At 40.8% G+C, this 22,280-nt stretch overlaps 1 long non-coding RNA gene across 1 annotated transcript; it reads left to right on the top strand.

Moving 5' to 3' along the window:
* Positions 1–696: 696 nt before the first annotated feature.
* LOC138064132 (uncharacterized) lies at positions 697–9,319 on the top strand. The gene is made up of 3 exons (XR_011137408.1): positions 697–1,008; positions 2,145–2,220; positions 9,279–9,319. It is a non-coding gene; the product is annotated as an uncharacterized lncRNA (long non-coding RNA).
* The last annotated feature ends 12,961 nt before the right edge of the window (positions 9,320–22,280 follow it).

Genomic DNA, 22,280 nt, shown 5'->3' with positions numbered 1-22,280 from the left:
GACCAAATCCCCTCCCCTCCCCACAGTGCCCAGGGCTGAGTACTTCTGCCACTCTGCCTGCATTGTAAATTCATTACTAAACCTCTCCTTTTTGTCACACCTAGGAGAAATCTCCCATGGAGGTAGCTACTAGATGGAAAATGTTCTGTAGACTAGAGCTTTCTGCAGGCAAACTTTGCTTTTTTCTCCCTTCTTCCCCCCAGATATGTTTAATGTTGAAGGACGTCTAAATGAAGTGCTTCATAACAATACTTCACCAGAAGCCTAACCTGAAAAACTCTGTTGACTAGCCTCAGAAACACCAAGTGAATTCAATATAGTCTATAGTTACTTATGTGGCTCAAAGGCAGTTGACCCTTTTTTTCCTGCTACAGGCTGTGTTGCTTGTCTGAATTACGTTTCTTGTGATGAAGTGGGGTCTTCCCTCTAACGACCAGCGTGCCTGCTTTAGAGCGTTGCGAAAGGAACCTACTCTGGCCAAGAAGTCACTGCAGAGAGAGAAATCTGTGCATCTCTTAGTGGCCCCAGGAGACTTTATGCTGTTACAGGAAAATGCATATAATTGCAGAACTGATTCAACCCAATATTTCTGGTGTGTTTACACAATGGGTATTACAGTTTTGATTATAAAATATTGCTGCTTAACTTTAATAAAAATATATTTCACTGTAATCAAATATATTATGTTTCCACATTCCAGTCAGTGGGAAAACATACTATTTCAACCTTCCATTTGATTTTGTGTTGAGAAATAAAACCAAAGTATCAGAATTTCTGACAAAATAAAATTTGTATTTTCTTAGTGCTGTTCTTAAGCGTATTGTATGTCAGTCTCACAGTTGCTTCACTGTTGACAAGCTGCGTTCCAGAAGCGTAAGCCAGAGCAATAATTGACTAACTCACATTTTATTATTTTCCCCCTAGCGAATGCTTATATGACTGGGATTCAAAGAATTTGGCTTGCTGGCTGAATCATCAGTTTCTCCCACAGTGATGAATATCACAATGGTAACTCTGATCTGTATCCTCCCACTGCTATAACTCTTCAGTGCCGTAAGCTTCCACAGTGTTTCCTTCACTCATATCATTGTTCTTCTTTTCACTGGCTGCATAAATCCACATCTGAAGTTTGTCTTTTATCAGCTAACTGCCACTGAAAAATGATTTTATCACCCAGCATTTCGAAATGAAAGCCTTGTAATGAATTTGAGCCATGCCAACTACAAGATAATTTTTACTATAAAATATAGTCCTTTTGAGTGTCATTACTATTTTCTAGGTGGTACTATGAGAAAGGTGTATGTTGAATTGCCTTTTTGAACTGTACAGTTTTTGTTTATTCTTCCCTCAAGACGAGCACATCATTCAGTGAACTCAGAGATAATATATCTTCTTGTTGAAGCAAAAAGGCACAGTTCTTCTAGCCCCGATAGTCTTCAATGTGATATAATTTGTACTTTTGTGCCTTGGTGTTGAAAAGTGAAAGGAAAAACAGTAAACGTGACCGTGAGTAGATACTTTGCCTTTCTGTAGATCTGGAAGGCCTCTGGATACTTGCTCCAAAGTCACCACGCTATGTCAGAGTTCTTAATCTAGTTCAATTAGGGCTTGAGAAATAGATTAGGATGATGTAAGGGGCAACATCTGGAGCTCATTAAACTAAGGGTTTACCACCCTGAATAAAAGGGAGAGAATGGAAAGATAGGGATGTAGGTGAAGGAAAGCTCCATAGATGCTTGGGGAAAAGGAAGTGGTTTCCCCCTCCCCTCCCCTCCCCTCCCCTCCCCTCCCCTCCCCTCCCCTCCCCTCCCCTTCCCCCCTCACTTTTTCTTACCTTGCATTTGGTAAGAAGAACAACAATCTTTAGGGTTTTTCTTTTACCAGTTACCAGATTAAATGACTGGTAGGAAGAGAGTCTGTATTTTGATGCTGTTTGTATGTCCTGCCTACTACATGTTAAATACCTATTTCCCAAATATTAATTGTCTTACCAGTCTTGGTCTAAACACTGCAATGATGTAATTGAAAAATGTCCAGTGAAGGTCAGTGACTCATGTATTTTACTGCATGCTTCTTTTGGATATATGCTGCTATGGATAACAGTTAGAATGGAAATATCAATGAATGTATTTTTTCAACTTCAGCAGGTTTTCTGAACTGTTACAATGCTGCTTCGCAACCAAAGCAGAGTCCTCAGCTGGAGCACACACTTGAACTAAGGTAGGTATAATCACTGCCCGGATTAGAAGAACTTGAGTAACGGCATATGCATGAAGTAATACACATTTTGTTTTTGATTATTTTGTCTTTTCTCTTCTGGCCACCAATTATTATCTGAAGAAAATTCCTGCATGGCTTTTGTTTTCTACATCAATTTAGTGAGACTCAAACTGTTACCTCGCTCTAAATCACCCTATTATGTGTAGGTAATGTGGTCCTAGGTACTGTGCAAGACTCTGCTTTTATGAGACCACACTAATGCGATGGATGAGTTAGTTATTGTATCTATTGTTTAGTTTTATCCAGACAAAAGTTAGATGCTAAAGGATAGAAGTCTTCTTTGAATTAAATGATTCAGCAAATTCAAATATTTGTTTCCATGCATATTCTTCTAAACTTAGGTTTGGTGGCAGATTATCCCTCTGTGTTCCAGAAGTCGAGCTCGTCATCATCAAATACCTAATAGTAACTGGAACACTTCCAGCTTTTCTGGCAAAAGATTTGGTGAATAGACTTTTCAATGCTAATTGCAATTAATGGGAGAGTCCTAGTTTAGGAGCACAGGAGTCATCCTGGTGATGGTGTGGTGGCATAGGCAACATCTCCTATAGCCCCTGATGGGAAAACTAAACAACGAACTGAGCAGCAGATGTTGTTGGCATAAAAAATCGTTTTGAATTTCCAATCCTTTCTATGTGGACATATTTTGCAGTGTAACAATCTTTTGTGCATGCTTTCCTTCCAAAAAAAAAAAATCAATGGAATCTGAACGTGCTCTCAAGCATTTTGATAGTCCATGAAAAGAGAAACAAGATGCAGCTTGTATGCCACAAAAATGGGATGGGAAAGACTGAAGAAAGTGAAAACCTACTGCTAAAAAGCAGCAACGGAGGGGTGCATAGTGGTGGATGAACTGTGGAACATGAGCTTTAGTGAAATGTATCTAGAAGGACTTGCATGTTTTTAGATAAACAAGACAAGAGAAATGGTTGCGTTTGCAACTGTATTGGTTTCTGGTGTCATCAACACCTCCATGTGCAAGTTTAGTGTCAAGGACTGATGATGAGTAGTTGCCAACTAGAGTAGGCTCCAGGCATGGCCCCACTTTCCCTTATTGTACTGTATCCTCACGCTAGGTAAGGGTCTCTGGATTAGACTGAGAGTCTGCTTGGTTCAGCACCCTCATGACCTCAGTGTATTGTCAGGAAGCCAACAAAAACCTGTCCTCAAGAGTTTCAGCTCAGCTACATCCTCATCCTCCACGCTCGTAGCAGGACACGTTATTGCCAGGTTTGAAGAGACAGCGCAGGTTCAGGGTCTTGTCAGACACCTGTGTGGTATGCGGTAACAGAAGGACCATGTAGCTGGCGGGTAAAGATTTAAGTCTGCAAGCGTTGCTGCAAAAATCTGCAGTAGAATGTTAAGTTATTGGTGTTTAACTGTATCTAATCATGAAAACAACTTAACAAGGGTCATGATGGATTTCTCCTGCCTGGAAAATGTTTAATCCAGGTTGGTTGCTTTTCTGAAAATAATAATACTCTTGTTCAGCTGCTGCTGTTGAAATTCAGTCTGCAGTTAGTGCTGAAAAGTTCAGTACATAATCAAGCAAGCTGTCAGTCTGAATGATCCATCTGGTCTCACAATCTATGCAGTTCTGAAGAACTGGACAAATAAATAGAGAACACAGAAAGGAACAGTTAGAAATGTCTATACATATACAATATTCATTCATCTCTTGAAAAATAAAATTTAGTTGATTAACCACTGCGTGCAATCATTACTTTCCTCAAATACTGTTCACTCTACCCCTATCAACAGTGCTTTGCCCTCAGACACCTAAAACATATCCCCACAAAACTAACAATGTATGACTTCAAGGTGGAGTAAGTATTTAAAGAGCAAATACCTTAATGAAAAGGTAGAAAAGACAAAGCCCATCCACCACTTACGAGTGTGTATAACTATAGTTCTGTATAGTAAAGGGGATAAAAAGAATGTAAAGTCAAGTTATGTGAACAAGAAAGCCAATGCTTTCTTATGTAAATGCCTATGTTTAGGTACCAATATTTAGGTACCTGTCTAAGCAGTCTCATGAGAGCTGCTAAAGACTAACAGTACTTACTGGCTGTTTCAGGAGAGCCCAGACTTTAAACAGACTTTACAGACTGTAAACTCAACTTCCATTGTTTTATTGTTGGTGGTTTAAATCTGCTTCTCTGTAATTCCTGCTGACCTTGGTGGGAGCAGAATAGAGCTCTTTTGCGCTCTCTGGGAGTTACAGTATTAACCCATTTGTACGCAGCTGCAGATGCAGCTTGCTGTCAGTATGATTTGTGTCTGTGCATCACTAAGTGAGAGCCTGCTTAGTAACTGGGATAATTAGCCCTGTTTCAGTGCAGCCATAAACCCATGACCTTGAACAGATGTCCTTCTAGAAATAATACATGTTCCTATGTTTTTGCAGTCCCTCCGTGCAGTTTTGCAGTCCCTCAATACAGTTTATCTGGATTGGCCAAAACTCTTTCTTCATATTTCTCTGTGCCATCAGGTTTTCTGGAACACAGCTGGGAGTTTCCCAGTGTGCGTCAGGGCGGTATCAGTTCTCAGGGCACGGAACCCTTTGCTCTGGCAGCAATGCAAAGCTGTCTGCGTTTTCCCTGAGCGAAACGCTAAAACCAGCGTTAAGCGGCGTAATACGTGTGGCTGGGTAGAGTGGCTTCAGTAAGACAAAAGCTATTGTCTGGGAACAACTTGAACCATGTTACTTATAACTCATTATGGTGATCACTTGGTCTGTTCCTCCAAAAAGTGTGAGGAAAAGAAAAAATGGAGTGGTACAAACCCACCTCAGTAATTTAACTCAAGAAGTTCTTGGGTTTTTTCCCTCAAAAATTGAATTTTCAAGGAAGCTTTTCTTGGCAGATTCAACAACGGGGCAACCTGAAAAAGCATTAGTGCTGTAAAAGCCTCGGGGCAAGAGCCAGCCCTTTGTAACCCTCGTGTGGTCGAGTTGCTGGTTTGCCAGGGCATCTTGAGCCTGGTTAGGAGAACGTCATTGGATTTGAGGAAAACAGCTTGCACTGCACCCCTCGTGGGCTCCTTGCTGAGAGCCAAGGGTGGCTTGGCGACTTGGACAAATGTCCACCGAGTTCTGACGCAAAACCACCTTCCTCTATTTCCAGGACCCCAGAATGGGCAATGGACAGGAAAGAGTTGCAAATAAGGGTTCTTTAAGATGTATTTTACATGCTTATTACCTTAATCTCTCTTCTGACTTTCCCAGTGAGCCTGAAGCGCTTGACATAAAATAACTGGTCGGCTAGGCTGCTTGCTTTTTGTGCTAGGGAGTGTGCTTAGGAACAATAAAAAAGGAACCCCAGTCTCTGGGAGTTTCCCTTGGGTGAGAAATGATGGTGCAAGACAAGAAAAGCCTTTTGTGCAAAAGGAAGAGAGGATAATTTCCCATTCTAATGTGGCACCACATGCTCACCCACACGGCTGAATTATTTTAAAACAAACAGCATGCCCTGAATAGTTCCTATTTATGTCAGGACGCTCTTGGCGATAAGTGATACCCAGATGATGAACGAATAATTAAGCCGTGATGAAGTACAACAAAGGATGTGTGACTGGCATGAAATAAACCCTTCCCAGGGGCTTGTAAGGCATCAGCTGCAGCTGAGTCCCCCCGTCAGTCAGATGTGATTGCATCATGTAAACGACACCCCCTAGACTTGCCTTATTTGCTCTTATGAAATTCCTGTCAGTTTTTACCCATAAATAATTCAGGTAAATGGCTTTGGTCGCTGCAAGCTGTCAATTATTGTAATGCCACCACTCGCCATCATTAGTTGCCGTTGTGTCAGCTACTCCATTACAAAACGCCAATTTCCAGTTGTTCTCTTTTGTTTTGTTTGGGGTCTTTTTTTGCTCTGGGGGACTTATTTTTCCAAAGTCATCCTCTACTCAAAAATATATGGAAAAAATGAATTTAATTCAGATTAGTACTTTCCTCTGGTAAGTTTATTCAAATTCTAAAATGTGTAGAATTTAGTCATTTAAGTTTCTCTGAACACAGTATATCAGCAAAGTTTGACTGACGTTGGAGCCACACCAGTTTCTATCAAGCAAGTATCTCGCTCTAATTCTTTTCTTCAGACTTGGAAGGTGACTCATTTAGTCAGTGATGCTGACTTATTTAGTTATCCGAGTTATCGCTTTTTGCATTGTGGTACTTTCTGGAAGATGAAACCGGAACCGTACTGGGTTAGTCACTGTACAACCACAACAAAAAATCTCTGCCTGTGAACAAACTGTGATATAAAGCTATCGATGTTCTAAAGTAGTGGTCTTCAGCCTCGTCAGTGATCTGAAAAGTAGGGTTAAAAAAAAAACCCTATTGTAAGCAGGTTTAATTCATTCTACAATAATTCATCTGAAGGAAAAGGGGAGTTTGTTGTATTTTTTAACATGGTGGCTGGCCAGAGTTAGAACTGTTTCTAGTGGTGGTTGTTCAGGAGTGCACAAACGAAAGAGAGAAGCATTCTGAGTTGTTACCTACAAGGTAGGTGACAAGTACCATTCTAAAATACGGAGGAATAAACCTCAGCTGGGTTTTTTGCATTTTAATCTGAATCTTTGAAAGAAAATCTGCTCATTGGATTAGTCATCCGTAATATTTGCCTAATCTGGCCAAGCAAATGAAGTGAGCAGTTCCGTTTTGAAAGCACTAATCTAGGAAGAGAGTGGGGATGGATGAATGAATTTAGACACCAGGTAGAAGAACGGTGTTTTGGGAGTGAGCACTGTGGTTTTGACTGAAGACTCCAGGCATGCTGAGTAGGCCTAGGTGCCTGACATGCTGCTAAGGCATGTTGCTGACGTTGAGCTAGTCCCGGTGTCAGCAGTGGTACCCGTAAAGGGCAAAATGAGCGTACAGTTTTCCAGTTCACTACATAGCCTACTTTTCGGTGGATACTTTCTCACTTCCTAAGGTGTTGAGACAAGCAGTTAAAATTGTGGTCGGAAGGCATTTCTCTTAAGACTCTTGTGCCTAAGGCATTGTGCTGGAGGCTTTGTGTCAATCCTTATGGACAAGTTTATCGTTAAGTTAATATCTCTGATAAGCCTTATCATATGAAGTGTGCAGCTCTGGTTTGTAAAGCACCACGGTGCAGTAATCCCCGTACTTTGCTACAGTTCATGCTCTTTTGTGAGGAAGAAATCCTTTCGGCTGTGAATCAGCTGTTGACCTTTGTTCTGGGTAGCCTGAATTGCTATTCTTTGGTGATTAAATGATGCTTCGCAGGCTACTCAGCCAGAGCTAGTCAATAAGCTATTAGTGCCATCATCACCTCTGTGTCACAGCGCAGACCCGGCCAGCGTGATTAGCTCCATTATCAGAGTCTTAGCAGCCCCTGGTAAAAGCACACACAGTGTTTTTTACACAAAGGTTTCCATAGCGTACCGAGGAATCGTGAAACGTGCCGAAAGGTCTAGAAATCAGGCTGTCTTGCCCCCTGAAATGCCACATTTCATCTTTTGACTAAACTGAATGAGGAAATGGGAGAGCAGGTTCAAAAAGGAGGAACAATAGGAGGAACCCATCGCAATAATGGGCCAGGAAGGCCTTTTTGCCTGGCAAAGCAATATTCTGGAGTCATTAGTCCCAGGGCAGAGCAATAAAAGAGAGCACAGAGGTTTCTGCTGTGCTGATTTGCCCCATGCTGTTGGAAGCATGCCTTGTTATTAGTAGGCTATCTCCGTGAAATGGTCTCTTCTATTACTGTCTCGTGCAAGGATTAATAGTGTAGAAGCAGATAAATGGAATGAAAAGACACTCGGATACTGCTATTCCCTTGTTTTTTTTTTTCCTGTTTAAACTTGCTTCAGCTATGTTCAGTTCAATAACTGTTGTAGCGATATGATAACCATCCACGAATGTAAAAACAAACAAGAACCACAATCTATGGGGTTTGAGTGATAAGGAAGGCTTCACTGAGAAAAAGCTGACAAGGTCCCTTTAGGTTACCGTTACTTGATCGCAGTGCTGTGGAGGAAGGGAAAACCCAGCAAGCTCCTCTCCAGTAAAATGTGTAGCTATCTCCCAAACAGTATGAGCTACACTGGCCATAGCACACAAAGCAATTTTATAAGTTGCTTGAGGAAAAAAGCTTCCTGTAGCTTCAGTTACTTTATATGTCCAAAGTACTTTGAAAGCTGAAAAGAATCTGCTGGTTTTGTGTAGAGAGGAGGACAGTTCCTGGTTCTTTTTAGGGGGCTGTTGCTATTGCTGTTTTTCCTGTATGTTTTTCCTCTCATTTTGTGCTGAGTGTGATGAAAAGTGTGACGATTTGTCAGGGCAGCCGTCAAAAAAAATGTGAAGAAAAGACATTTGCCTTAAGCACAGTTATTTTTTGATATGAGAGACTAAGCTCACCTGCCATCTGGGCTGAGATTCTTTGTGAATGCAATTTCCTGGAAATTAAATCTGACGTCATGACTTGTTCTCTATGTCTGTGCGTGCACGTGTGCGTGTGTGCATACGTTCCTCTGCTCTAAGTCTTAAGAGGGTGTCAGCATTGTAGCAATGCAATCAGCAGAAAGGACGGATTTTTGCCAGCAAGCATGCTAACCCTGAGACAGTCAATGTGAGTTCCGTTCTGGAAAGGGCACTCGTTCTATGTTTAAAGCTTGTTCCCAGCAAAAGTTTCATATTTTTAATCTACAGTCACATATATAGCACCTAATTTATGGATTTCACTATATCATCTCCAGCCAGAAAGGCTTGTCAGTCTACCAAAGCTGCTCTATTTTGGTTTTAAAAGAATGAATACAAAGATTCAAGGTCATTCGGGGAATTGGGGGAATTTTGGGGTGGAGAAGAGAGGGTACGATTCGTTATCTAAATGTTGGATCATTCATTTAGAATATTAAAAACTGCAGTTAAGGAACAGATAATTTCTTTAATTTGTGGCTTAGAGTTCCTGTGCCACCATCATTCCTACATACCCTGCTTTCTCCTTACTCATCAGTAACTTCTTGTTCATTAACAGTGAAACTGAACAAATCTTGATAAAGAAGCTGAACACAGAGGAAGAAATGAAGCCAATGGCAGGCCAAAGGAGCAATTTAATTTACAGAAGAAAACTCTTGTCAGAAAGATTTGCAGATCTACTGGCAGTTCAATGGAAAGGATATTATGGAGCTGTATATGCTGTTTCCCAGTCCCACCCAGCCACCGTGTCTCCTTGAAGTCTTCTATATTCTGTATGCAAAGCTTTGCTCCCTAACTGAGCTGGAGGTCACAGCAATGTCAGCTGAGTAACTGGCTAATATTGAACTGTCTGTTTCTGATAGAATCAGGCCAAAATCATGCTTTGTTCAGGCTGATTTGGAATCTGTCTAGGTTTGATTAAGCTGTAAATAAATGAGCGGCCATCTGCACATCTAATTTAGTACCCATTCAGTGTAACGTTACGATAAATTCCCTGCATTGTATTAGCAACTGCAGCAGGGTCTTAGCTTAAAAGGAGTTCTGCAGTCCAAGGTTACACAAAATGTTGCCAAATTGTATGAATGTGAAATATGAGAACTCTGGCAGGAGATAAAAGGAGGAAGATATTCTGATAAGATTTGGAAGATTTCAGGCTAAAGAAGGGTTTTTTTGGCATTTTCCCCTCCCTCTCAGTTTTTAGCTTGTGTTGCAGTAACATGAAAATAACATGCCATTAAAACATTGATCCTAGAAGCGTAGACTCTGCTTTCTCTATGAATGTACATTACCTTCCCATCATCACTATTTTAAAGTCAGACAAAAACTAAAATGCCTGGACTGTAGCAGTTTTCAAATGTTCTCATTAAAGGAAAAAAAAACCCTAAAACATATAGCACATAGACACTCACGCATAGCAGAGGTGTCGACATTGTCATCGATGAGAACAGGAAAAAGTGATGTATTGATTTCAGTAAAGGACAAAATAATTTATATATATATGTATATATATATATATATAAAATATATATATATTGTGTCATTTTTAATTAAAATCAGTGGATTTTAAACTCAGCGCTATTCAAGTTAATTTTATTTGATTGCAGAGTTTATGACACCAGAGGGTGTAAACTGATAATTTTGAGAAAAGCCTCTTTAAACTTTTAATTATGGTTTTAATTGCAGCCATAATTAAATTACTTTTTGTTCAACTCCCAGATATCTTTCTGCAAGCTGGATTACCAAGTATATTGCAATATCCGTTTGGAATCCTCTTGAAATCATTGGAGTTTCCTGATGTGCAAAGGCTACATATCTTGCCCATCATTTAACTCTTTCTTGTGTCTCCTAGACCACAAGTGTTTTGACTTACAGGGGCAAATTCTGATTTCACATGTGCCTGTGGATAGCTGGAGTAGGTAAGATAAGGAATCTGTGTAAGGTGTAGTTGTGGCAAAAGACAGAGCTGTCTCTAGCCATCCCGTAATGCTCCATCTGTTGATGGCTTACTAAAGTTTGTTGATCTAACAGCTTTTGAGGTTATAGCATTGCCCAGTTACCAGAACTATGACCGGTCTGGGTATCAGCTGCCCTATTTGTACAATGGAGTTGTGAAGAATGTTAGCTATCTTATAATAATAATAATATTAGCAGTATACTATTGCCAGTAGTGTTAGTATTATAATAACAGCATTATTATAGTTATTTTAAACTATATAGTTATTTTTAACTATAGTATTACATAGTTTAATATGGTGTTATATAGTTTAACTATAGTTATTTATTATAGTTATTTAAGGTGAGAGTTGTGGTAAGGCTCACTTGCCTACTTCTGAGGTGACTGGATGCCAGAAACTATACCAGCATCAATACTAGACACAAAGACTGTTATCTCTCACTCCCAGCCATGTGAGATCAGTGTGATACTTGAAAATTCAATTCTGTAAAACTGAACGTAGACTCTTTAGGATTCACGACTCTTTCATTTTTGAATGCATTATTTTGGCTTAAAAATAAGGAGAGCTTGCATATCCATGGTACCACGTATTTTCAAAACCACACAAATTTGAACTACAAAAAAACCCAAACAACTGAAAAGGGAAAACGATCTGGAAGAAGAAAGTCTCTGTGAAAGCAGTGTGAGTACATTTTCACTGAAAACATTTCCTACGCTTTTGGTTTAAAAAAGGAAAAAAAAAAAAAATCTCACCACCACCACCACAGTCGCCTCTCCCACATGAAGAGCGCAGCTCTGCTTTCCTTGGGGATCATCAAAGCCCTCTTCCCACACTTCTGATCTGGCACAGCATACCCAGTGTTTTTGGTAACCCTTTTAATATCTGTTAAAATGCAGTATAAAGACCTCATTTGCAATAGAAGTTTTTACACCCGTCATCGTGAGCTGGGATTGACACGCATTCTTTATGCCTTTGTCCGTTCCTCTAAGTAGTCCCGAAGGACCATTTGGTGGTGGCCACTTGAACAGCTGGAGGGACTAAGAACACAGCTTTCCTCTGATCCCTTGCTCCAAATTACAAAGAGGGGAAGTTATTGGGATGGAAATCTGTTTAGAAGGTTGTCCCAATTAAGTGGCAAAATGCAGAGAAGTCCTGTTGCATGGGAAGCTGGTGGTATGAGATACGAAAAGAAACACTGCACAGTTAAAACTCCAGTGGTAGATGGACTCTCTGCTAACCCACTGTATAAGCTCAGAGAAGCAATAGAAAGTATTTCTCCGCTTCCCACCCCTGTACACAATTACGGTTTTGTGAGGGAGACAGAAGGATGATTAGGGCCGTCGTACATGATTACCTGACTGTGCTGTGAGCAGTCCTGGTGTTTTCCATGTCAGCACAGCAGTGTCTATAGCTAAGCACGCACAGGGCTGCTATTACCAATCTGACCAAAAAAAAAAAAAAAACACCCCTTTGCAAATGCAGACAGGTTGCTTGAGGAATGTGCTTAAATTTGGAGGAAACAAAATTGATAATGATATTGGATAATGATATTGCATTTACAGGGCAAGTAGGAAATGGTAATTTAGTAACAAAACTTTTGTCTGAGCATGTAACACCAAAATGCATCAAAACCACAGAGGTCCATACTCTAAGGAGAAAGTCTCCTTTTCTGACTATTTATGCTGAAGCTGAACATAGCCAGATTAATAGACTAAAGGGCGATATCTCGCCTCTGCTCAGATGCCTTTAAGCCAAGCTAAAAGAGGCAGTGCAGCCTAAAGAAGAGCTAATAAAATCCTGAGTTACGGCTGAGGGGAGGTTTTCTCAATGTGAGCATTAAGAGAGGTCTTACCTCTGTCTCTGCAGGAGCGTATCTTTATAAGCCTGAACGGAAGAGACGTTTTGGGGCTGGAGAAGGTGGTAGAAGAGATGTATCGAGGACTGAAAGACACTGAAACAGGTACCACTGAGCGCTGCTGCTGTCTGTACAGTCACACTGGGAGGCTGCTACAATCCTGACGAGTCCCCAGCATTACCGAATCGTACGGGGGGGCTCTTCCAGGCCCCAAAATAGTCTGGGATCAGCAGAGTGTAAATGGCTTGAAACCTTTCAGAGTTGCAGTGCCAAAGTTCATCCCAGTTCTATGAATGCTTCTGTGGAAATGATATTTGTACAGAAGCTGAAATAATTCACTGTGCTTCCTTGTGAGCTGAACTACTGGGATAGCAACAAAACTGATTCTGGTGGTGCGCCGTATTTCCATATTGTTAGGAATTTAGCCCGTAATCTGATTGGGTCAAGGAGCTGCCACAGCTATTTCTCTGCATAAGGAACTGTGCATGGATGTAACACGCATCATAATAGTAACTGTTAAAACAAAAGATACAAATGGAAAATTAGAATTTTAGTACAACAGAGCTACTGTCCCTGTTACTGCGTATGTATTCTGGTAGAAAAAGAAGTTATATCCTTTGGTTATTTTCTTCTGAAAAAGAGCACTAAGTTGTTTATCAAGAATTATAGTTTGTATGTGCCTTTTTTTTTCATTTGAGAGACGTGACCCTCAGATCGCTGCTACAAATAGGTGTTCTTTTTTAAAATCAGTCCTTCAAGTGGTGAAGAATTTTTAAAAAGAGACTTATTCAAGGACCTAAATAAACAAAACTGTGTACAAGTTCTGTCAGCAGAGTTCGATACTGTTCAGCTTCATTTATATTAAGAACTAAATAAAATCACTTTTTTTAACAGATGTTATTACTGTTTGAAAGATAATTAAAACAAAACTCTCTGCGCTGAAGTTTACTTACCAAGAAATAACAGCTGTTAAGGTAAAGAAAAATATGGACCCAAGACTTTCTTAGCGTCCATTTTAGTCGAGAGTTGGAATTAATCATTTTGAAATAGTTCACTGCCTTCATTGGACAACAGATTTTAATGAGGTGCATGCTTTTCTGCCAAGCCAGAAGAGATATAACTTCATAAATAAACAAAGTGTTTTATTCTTTCGTCCTGGCCATGAACTAACACATATCGATATTAACTTTTTAAGACTATTTAAAAGTGCAAAATATTTTTGTAAACACTTGCACCATTGCCTATCTAAATAGAGCTGATGCTGGCTGTTAGAATATTTCTTTACCGAAAAAGAAGTGATTAGCCGCTCCTGCTCACTATATAGTGGCAGGAGCCAGCTGTGCTTCATAAAAGATGACATGGAATAAAGAGGATTCCTGAAGTTAATCTGAAAGTAAAAACTCAGAATCTCCCAAGTTTAGTTTGAGGCAGGTCCTGGAGGTGGGAACTATTATGGGAACTGCTGTTTCAAATGACCCACGCTACTATAGTAAAATCAGTGGGAGTTACAAAGGCAAATAACCTCTCCAGGGTTAAGGAAGCATGCAGGCAGACCTGAGGCTGCGTCGGAGGCGGGCGGGCAGGCGAGCATGGTGACAGGGAAAAGGGAAGCAGGAAGAAAACGCTGTCCTCCGTTATTAGCAGAGGGTGAAAGTCACAGCTTGCTGTAGTTAGGCTCAAGTTTGGGTGCTGCCCGCTGGCTGCACGCTGCTGTGGCTATGGAGAGGACCTCTGGCCACCCCTCTGGAACAGCTCGTTCTTGGCTTTTTTTATTCCTTGGAACTCCACCTAGCAGCTGGAACTCGGGAAGCACTTTGTTTCTTTGCTTTGCTTTAGCAAAACCATGTGTCCTCTCGTGGTTCAAGATGTTGTTATATATTTTTTGTATTAGGGAGGTTAATAATTGGCCTAGCTAAGTGTGGTTTGGTGGATAAGAGACCAGACTAAAAGGCAGGAGAATGGGATTCAGGTCACGTTTTGGTTCCTTCTTCTGGGTGACCTGAAGTAGTCTTGAACTCACGAATGCTCACAAGTAATAGTGGGGAATATGGAATACTGTCTGAGACCAAACCTTCTTGTATCAAGCATGAAGTTTCTATAGCACCGTGCCCTGGAAGAGTGGCAGGTACTGCTTTTCCTCTTTCTGTTATGAAAACACACAGCAAATGCTTACATGTGGGTGTCTCTGTGTATGTATTTGTACAAATAGGATATAAGCAGGGAAATATCCTGTGAGGGCAATGTCGATGTAATGTGCAAGGATGCGCACAGCCTATCCCCGCATGATCTAAAGACCGTAATGATATGATAGTGATTGATTTAGGCAGAATCCTGCTGACAGGAAAAACAACTTCTGATTCTTAGTTACGCTTTCCTTAAACCTGGAGTGTGAATGAAGTAGGTAAAGGGAAAAAGGGAGAAAGGACAGAAAAAGGGAGAAATGGCGTTGAACTGTGCTGTGCTCCCCACATTGTGGGAACATGAAAGTGTCTGCCTGCCTGTGATGAATGTTGTTTCCCGCTCCCCTCGTATCCGGTTCAGCAGTCCTGAGAGGGACGGACAGCAGGGCATTGCTAGCTTTGTACAAGCCCTCTTTCTTTGAATATTGGCCAGTTTGAAGGGATCTTTTTCAAATCTTCTTAGGTCAATTTGTCTATGTCTGAAACTTAGATTTCAATTGTACAGTGCTATGTGCCTCTTTTCCTAACCAAGCAGGTCATAAATTCAAGGTTTAAGAGAATTGCTTTAGTATCAAGGGAAAACTGCCAACAGCAAGATCTCTGTTTTCCCCTATTTTAACTTAAGTATCTGTAGTGTTTGTGCTACAGAAAGGACGGTTAGTAATGCAGTATCATCCAGCACGGAGTCTGTAATGTGGTTCACAGTGTTGCCTTGCAGTACAACATCATTTTTGACATAAACTGTTCTTTAGCTTGAATGAACACACTTGTGATGGCTTGTATAGGTCTATTTTTAATTCAGGCTGTGCTGTTCAACGGTGGAGAGAAAGTTTCCTCATTGGTATAATCAGTGAGGACTCAGACCTTACCACTAGCACTTTACTATGAATTCGTGAGCACCAGAATTAACTGGCTCAGGTATTGTCAGGAGACTCACCTAAAAGCTTAAGAAGTGCAAGGTTTTTGTCTCTAGTTTATTAATACACAAGGACAAAGTATTTCCTTCCATGGTGTTCATCGGAGTGCTTTTCTCTGGAGTTTGTGAAACAAGTGCATTTTTTTTATATCCAACAGCACAAATATTTTTACTTTTGTACTTCAGAGACCTGCTTTCCTAGACAGGTCTTTCAAGGAAGGTTGCTTAGGAGGTGCCATTTCACAAGCACTGCTCATGAAAAGGCTTGACAAGTAACACGGTAATTGGATTTATGTAAAGAGCTGGATGAAAAGGTATGAAATGGCTTTACCTCAATCTGTTTGCTCGTGTCTCAGAGGAAAGTAGTCCTGATAAAGCCTAGCTGTGGCTCTCTTCGCCTGCACTCACGCAGCAGGCGCGTTTCCGCATTTGGGGACTGTCTGCAGTGGCTCTGGAAAGAATAGAAAGGGACAACAGGGAGGATTATGAGCCGTTTCAAACGTAGAACAAGCACCCGAAGAACATAGCAGCAAAAAACCTTGTGAAATCTTGACCCGTTTAACTGATGGAGTTTTATTGCTGATTTTATCAGGACCAGCACTTCAGCTCTGTCCAAACGACAGAACACAGTGTGTCAGCTGATTTTATGGGTATTAAGACATTTCTCTTTAGCCCAAATTTTATTACTTTTCTACTGGCTGTAAAATAACGCATCTTTAAATTATTACAAACGAAGCTCTCCAGCTGCGTCTTCTATGCTGCATTAGCACAAATGAATAGAGACAGGAACCGTCTGCCCCACGCTCCAGCCTGCTCCAACCCACAAGCTGTGGTTAGCACAGGTTTGCGAGCAACCTAAAAGTCTTACTGACAGGCTACAGACCAGGGCCGGCTTGGCTCCAGCTGGGTATTTGTCTGGATGGTGCAAAAAACTGCCCGCGCTTCTGTGGATGTGTGTCTACTGATATTTCTGTCTTTTCTGGACGTGCTTTCATTGTAACTGAAACAATGACTTCAAACTAGCTTGCGTAGGAGCTGGATCTTATTGAATAATCTTCTTGGGGCAAAATGTCTCTGTCCTTGCTGTCAGTCTTTTGCAACATCATACGTGATAATGATTTATCATTTATTTAGTTACCCTTAATCCTGACATTTTCTTGGGAAGACAGTGAAAGGCAAAACTTGCAGCATGAGGTGCAAATGCAAAAGGAGTCAGTCATGAGTTAGCTTTATTACCAATAAACTGTAAGAACAGTATGCAAAAACATCCTGCAATTTGCTATCTCGGAGAAATGTGATTGGAGGAAGATCTTGTTATGTAATTCAAGGCTTTATCTTATAACAAAACTCTTCCTAAAATATATATTCAGAAAGTGAGAGGCAACATCATATGCCTAAGTGAATTCTAAATCCTAAGGTGATGTCGGAAAAGAGGGAAGAGATTTTTATTTTTCAGAAATAGAACGGTTGAATAAATATTTAAGCCATTTTCTCCCAGCCAACTGTTCCATTTGACCAGAGAGAATGTTTCTAATGTGAAAGAAGAAAAAAGTAATTTAATGCATGATCTCTTTTTCATTCAAAAAGAATAAGTAATAAAATATGAAATGTGGAACAGAGCATGTTCTTGGCAATCTTTCAAGCCTCAAAAAAGTGCCTTATTATTTCTAAGCATCACAACAAAATTTGCTATTCATATTTGTGAGATGTTTTTTCAGGATTTATGGGGTCATGAGCCAACGTGAACAGAAAATATGCCAGATGTGTTCTCTCTCTCTGCATTATTTTTATTGACCTATATGTCCCAACCGGGACTGGTCAGGTATCACAGAATTCCCCTCAGGCATGTGTATTTGGAGCTTTTACAGTGAGCAGAGAACTCTGACTGTGTTTGACCATGGCTATGTGAGGAAGTGAATATACTTAACTAATTGAGTGTCTTACAGAGCAGGGTTAAAATGTTTTTTCATTAAGGTTAGAGTTTGAAAATAGATTTTCTTAACATCAGACACCCACTAGCATCTTGGGGGAAGGAGAAAAGGGATGAGGGCTTTGTTGTTGTTTTGACAGAGAAAGAAAGATGTTCCTAAGATATTGGCTTGGACACATCTTCAGAGAAAGTGAGAGGAATGTAGCAGGTCACTGGAGCTTTCTAGTTTCCAGCTGCTTCTCTGGATGCTTCAGGATCCTTTTTATAATGTTCACGGAAAAGCTGAGTGATATAAATGGTTTTGGTGATATATTTTTGTAAAAATGATTGCGTAATGATTAATTCTATTCTATGCATTAATGGTTTGCATATCAAGTGCTAACTCTTTGTAATTAAAATGACAGTAAATAGTAGTGCTGATGCCAGGATTAGGTCATCCACCTAGCAAAGACAGAAACTAATTATATGATGTAAAAATCAGTATGTGTTACTTCATTATTACTTACTGATACTTGTTGCTAAATACCACAGAGGGCAGCTCATGCACCCAATTGTATCTTCCAAATAATCATCATTTTCAAATTCATGACGGTATGCACTTATGCAAAACCCTGTGTATTCAAGCAGCAGACCCACAGAATAAAAATGAGCCACTTGTTTTAAGTGATTTCAGTGTTTATGAAAGTGACTATTTTGATTTCCCTAGAAAGCTTTTTTCCCTCTTTTGCACAGCAGAGGCGTAACATGAAGAATGAGGTCTGAGCTTCCCTCTTATTCTTTAATCACAACCTGGAGTGACCACCTGTAGAGATCAGAGGCTTCATTACAGCTTCCTCTGACCCTCCGCAGCTCCTCTGAAGAAGATGAGGTGGTTAAATTGTCACCCTTTCTTCTTTGAGGAGAATAATGCCGATGTCACAAACTAATCTGAACTTCCCTTCTTCAGAGATGCTTTAGCACCTTACTCTAAATCCCTTTTAAAACTCCCCTCCGCTGTGATGCCTACAGAACTCGGCACCTGGTTGGCAGCTGCTGGGCTTGGGCTGACTATTGTGTTGTTAGTCCTTCGCAAATGTTATTTACCTGTTATCCTTCAGTGTCAGTACTGTGGGGAAGGGATCATCCTTTGGTTCTGTGTCCGAAAGCACCCGGTCCACAAGTAAGCCGTTTAGTTGTTACTGTTGGAATATCTGTCTTTAACAAGTAGAATGTTTAATTTTAATGCCTGTCATTTCCGGCAGGACCGTTCCAGCAGCACGGGGGCCCAATATAGCAAATAGGAATTCAGCTACTGCACTCTTCTGTGACATGATTTATTTTGCTAACAGGATTTCTTCAGTGGATAAAAAACACAAGCTGAAATGTCTTCTGTGCTGGGTAGAATCTGTGCTAGGGGTGAACAGTACACGGCCTGCAAAGACACAAAACGCAGAGAGTAGCTACCTCTTCCAGTAATTGCAGGGGAAGGACAAACCCAATTAATTTCAGTTCTTACTGCTTTTCGACTCAAAAAGGGAGGAATTTCTGTGTGGACTACCAGGCAAGTTATACGTGCTAGCAAATAGTGCTGTCATGTGTATTTGTCACTGAAGAAGAGAGTATAGATGTAAACTAGGGGCAATCTTTGACTGCATGAAACACTAATGCTACCAGAAAAGTGAAGAAATATTTTCAATGTTTCTTACTGCGGGGATACAGTACTGAGTCCCTGCTTGATGCGCTTCTGTTTCCAACATAATAAGGCTGGAAGAACAGAAACATGATGCAATGAGCTACTCCTCCCTCCCGCTCTTGCTTCAATGGGACGCGGAGGTCAAGCAGAGCCCTTAGAAAACAAACCCCTAAATGAACCTCATATAGCCTCACACATCATTTCTGGTGTTACAAAAAGAATCAAAAGCAAAAGGAAATACCCACCTAGAAATATCACTGATATTGGACACACTAACAATTCATGTGCATTTGGACAAACATTCCTATTAGTGCTGTGTAAATGGCTTGCAGATTTCTCTTATCTTTGGTCTGGACAGATGTTTGCCTGTCAAAACCTGACTGTTTCCTTTGAACAGTGAAGCTGACCTACATGGCCTTCAGGTTTGGTATTGCAGTTTGCAAAAAGCAGATTCACAGCTTAAGGAACAGTTTCTTCTTCCAGCTCTCTTTTTCAGTACCAAAATACTTGACATTGCCAAGCCGTTCCTAAACTAAAGCTAACCTTTAGGCCAAATTTTCCCAGACAGATACTTACAATACTTTAACTCCTAACTGCAAGTTAAGATATGTTTACACAGGATGCTCCAGGCAAACAAGCTCACTCTGTCCTTGCTTGGAGCTGGAAAAAAGCCATATGACCACATTTAACACAGTACTGAGCTCAAGTTAATATACCCTGTCTCACAGCTGCCTCTGAGCAGGGTTTATTAGCATGATGCTAACACTGTCACGTGGTCGTTTTTCTGCTTGGAGAACAAGCAGAGCAAGTTCACATCTGCCTAGAACATAACATGTATCCAGTTACTTCACAGTCACATCCAAGTCTCCTCTTGCTTATTTAAATGGAGCCCTTCCTTCCCCTTGGAAGCCTGACCATCAGCACTTCTCTCTGATGCAGTCCTCTCTCCCCCTGCTCAGTCCCCTCATCTTGCCCTAGTTCTTCCCGTTACCTTTCCTAATGCTTTGTCTTTTCCTGCCAGGCTGTCTTCAGACTACTGCCCTTGTCTGGCAGAGGAAAGGTGCCCTCAGAGGCAAAACACTGGTCTCGTACTCGTTATCGGGGTTTCGTCTCTCCAGCTAGCACAGATTTCCTTTTCCACATTGACCAGGTTACTCCGTATTTCCTTCCTTGTCTGGAAAATGTTATTTATAGGTCATCATAAGAACCAGTTAACTGTTGGCAGGGAGTTTCTCTAACGCTTTTGAAGATAACTAAGTGAAAAGGTCAGTAGAAATACTGACTTATTTTACAGATATGCACAAAACTATTTTGCTTTCTTTCAGCTTTTCCCTCTATTGCACTGTATTTTCTCTAGGCCAGGACTTTTGATTGCAAAACCAGGCCCATATGTAGGATCCCAAACATGACTGCCTCACGGCCAGTTGTAAGTGACACCGGCAACATTTGGTTTCCTTTGATTTAGTAGCGTGATATGTCTGTGCTCCTTAGGATAGCTTTGCTGAATTGACCTGTCTTCAAACAGCCTAAGAAATTCTGAGTGCTTTTCTCCCCAAATACTAACCAAACGTCCATTTCATTGAACAGTTTGGACCGAGCAGATTGGTGCAGCAGCGCTGGGTAACGCACACTGTTCACAACAGTTGTGCCAGCCCCCAGGGAGTCCAGGAAATGGGAGAAAGCACTGGCAGATGTCATGTGTGTGCATGCGTGGGTGACTGTTTCCCAGCCTAATCTAACAACTGCAAGGAGAATTTCACACTGTGGCTTCTGCATCTTCTGCTGACGAATGAGGCTTTGTATAATTCAATGGTTCCCAAGCTGTGGTCTGAGGAGCTCTTCCAAGCGGTCTGCTCAGCTGCTTCTGTCAGAGGGGGAGGGAGCATCTGCCAATTTAGAAGCATTTCTTCCAGTTACAGCTGAGTCTGGGCATTGCTTAGATATTTCAGAGCATTTTAAAAGGGCTTTTTTCGGTGTAAGATGCTCCTTCACAAGCGTCTTTTTTTCTCGCCTTGTGTGTGTGTATGTGGTTTAGATTCGGTGGTTTCATGCTGTAACATGTGTCTCAAACTAACACTTGAAAGGGAAGGTCTCAAAGAAGAGATACGAAGTGCCAAAAATGCTGGAAAAATTAGAAGCCACAAAGAGGACAGAATATACTAAAAAACAGTGTCTCACTGGAGATGCTGCATCCTGTTTGCAGAAAAGAAAATAGCTGCAGAATTCAGAGGCTGAGCTGTGTGAAAGCCCATAATCAGTACAAACACAAAATTTAGTTTATCTGATTTTTTTTTAACACTGTCTCAGTGTTTTGTGTTTATCCAAGCATGGTATATGCTGCAAGGAGACATCCCGAAGGATCTCACGCACACGTGTGTGTGTATATGTGTGTATATATATAAATATACACACACACACACATACATGTGTATGCATGGATAGTCCAGTTGGAGAATCTCTGATTCAGTTTCATGCTATTAGTGGGTGCAGGAACGCAGAGGCCTTCTCTTTGCTTTCCAGGACTGTTGCTTCTTAGCAGGTTACCATCATGGGGGGGCAGGGGGGAAAGGTGTCCTTGCAAGTTTTTGAAACAAGTTGAAGTTTGTAGTCACTGCGGTGACTTAAGGTACTTTAAGAAAAGCAGTCTTGAGCGGTGTCATTTTTGTCTTCACTTTCTCTTTCTACACCTTGGGAGAGCTGGCTTCTTAGCAGGATTAAAATGCAATATAGTAATCAGAATCTGCTGTTTTTTCTACAAATTTGATTCAAAGCATATTTGTAAAAGGTCAAATAGCAACTGCACTTTTAAGTTCTCTAGACACTAAAAGCCTAATTCAAAACACAGTGAAGCCAATTGGACTCTTTCCATTGACTTCAATGGATTTGGGATCAAGCTCTAATTTACATAAAATAAAGTACTTTCTTATGCCCCAGAGCATTACATAGCTTGAGAAGCGCTTTCTGGAGAAGGGTGTGCTCACCGTCCTCTGAATTGTCAGGTGTTAACTATTACCAGGATCAGATCTGATGGCTCAATCACATAATGCTTTGGT

Source organism: Struthio camelus, chromosome W (assembly GCF_040807025.1).
Source record: "Struthio camelus isolate bStrCam1 chromosome W, bStrCam1.hap1, whole genome shotgun sequence".
NCBI classification, from domain to species: domain Eukaryota; kingdom Metazoa; phylum Chordata; class Aves; order Struthioniformes; family Struthionidae; genus Struthio; species Struthio camelus.
Note: the sequence above shows the minus strand (reverse complement) of the source record. Positions and strands in the feature narration are given on the sequence as shown.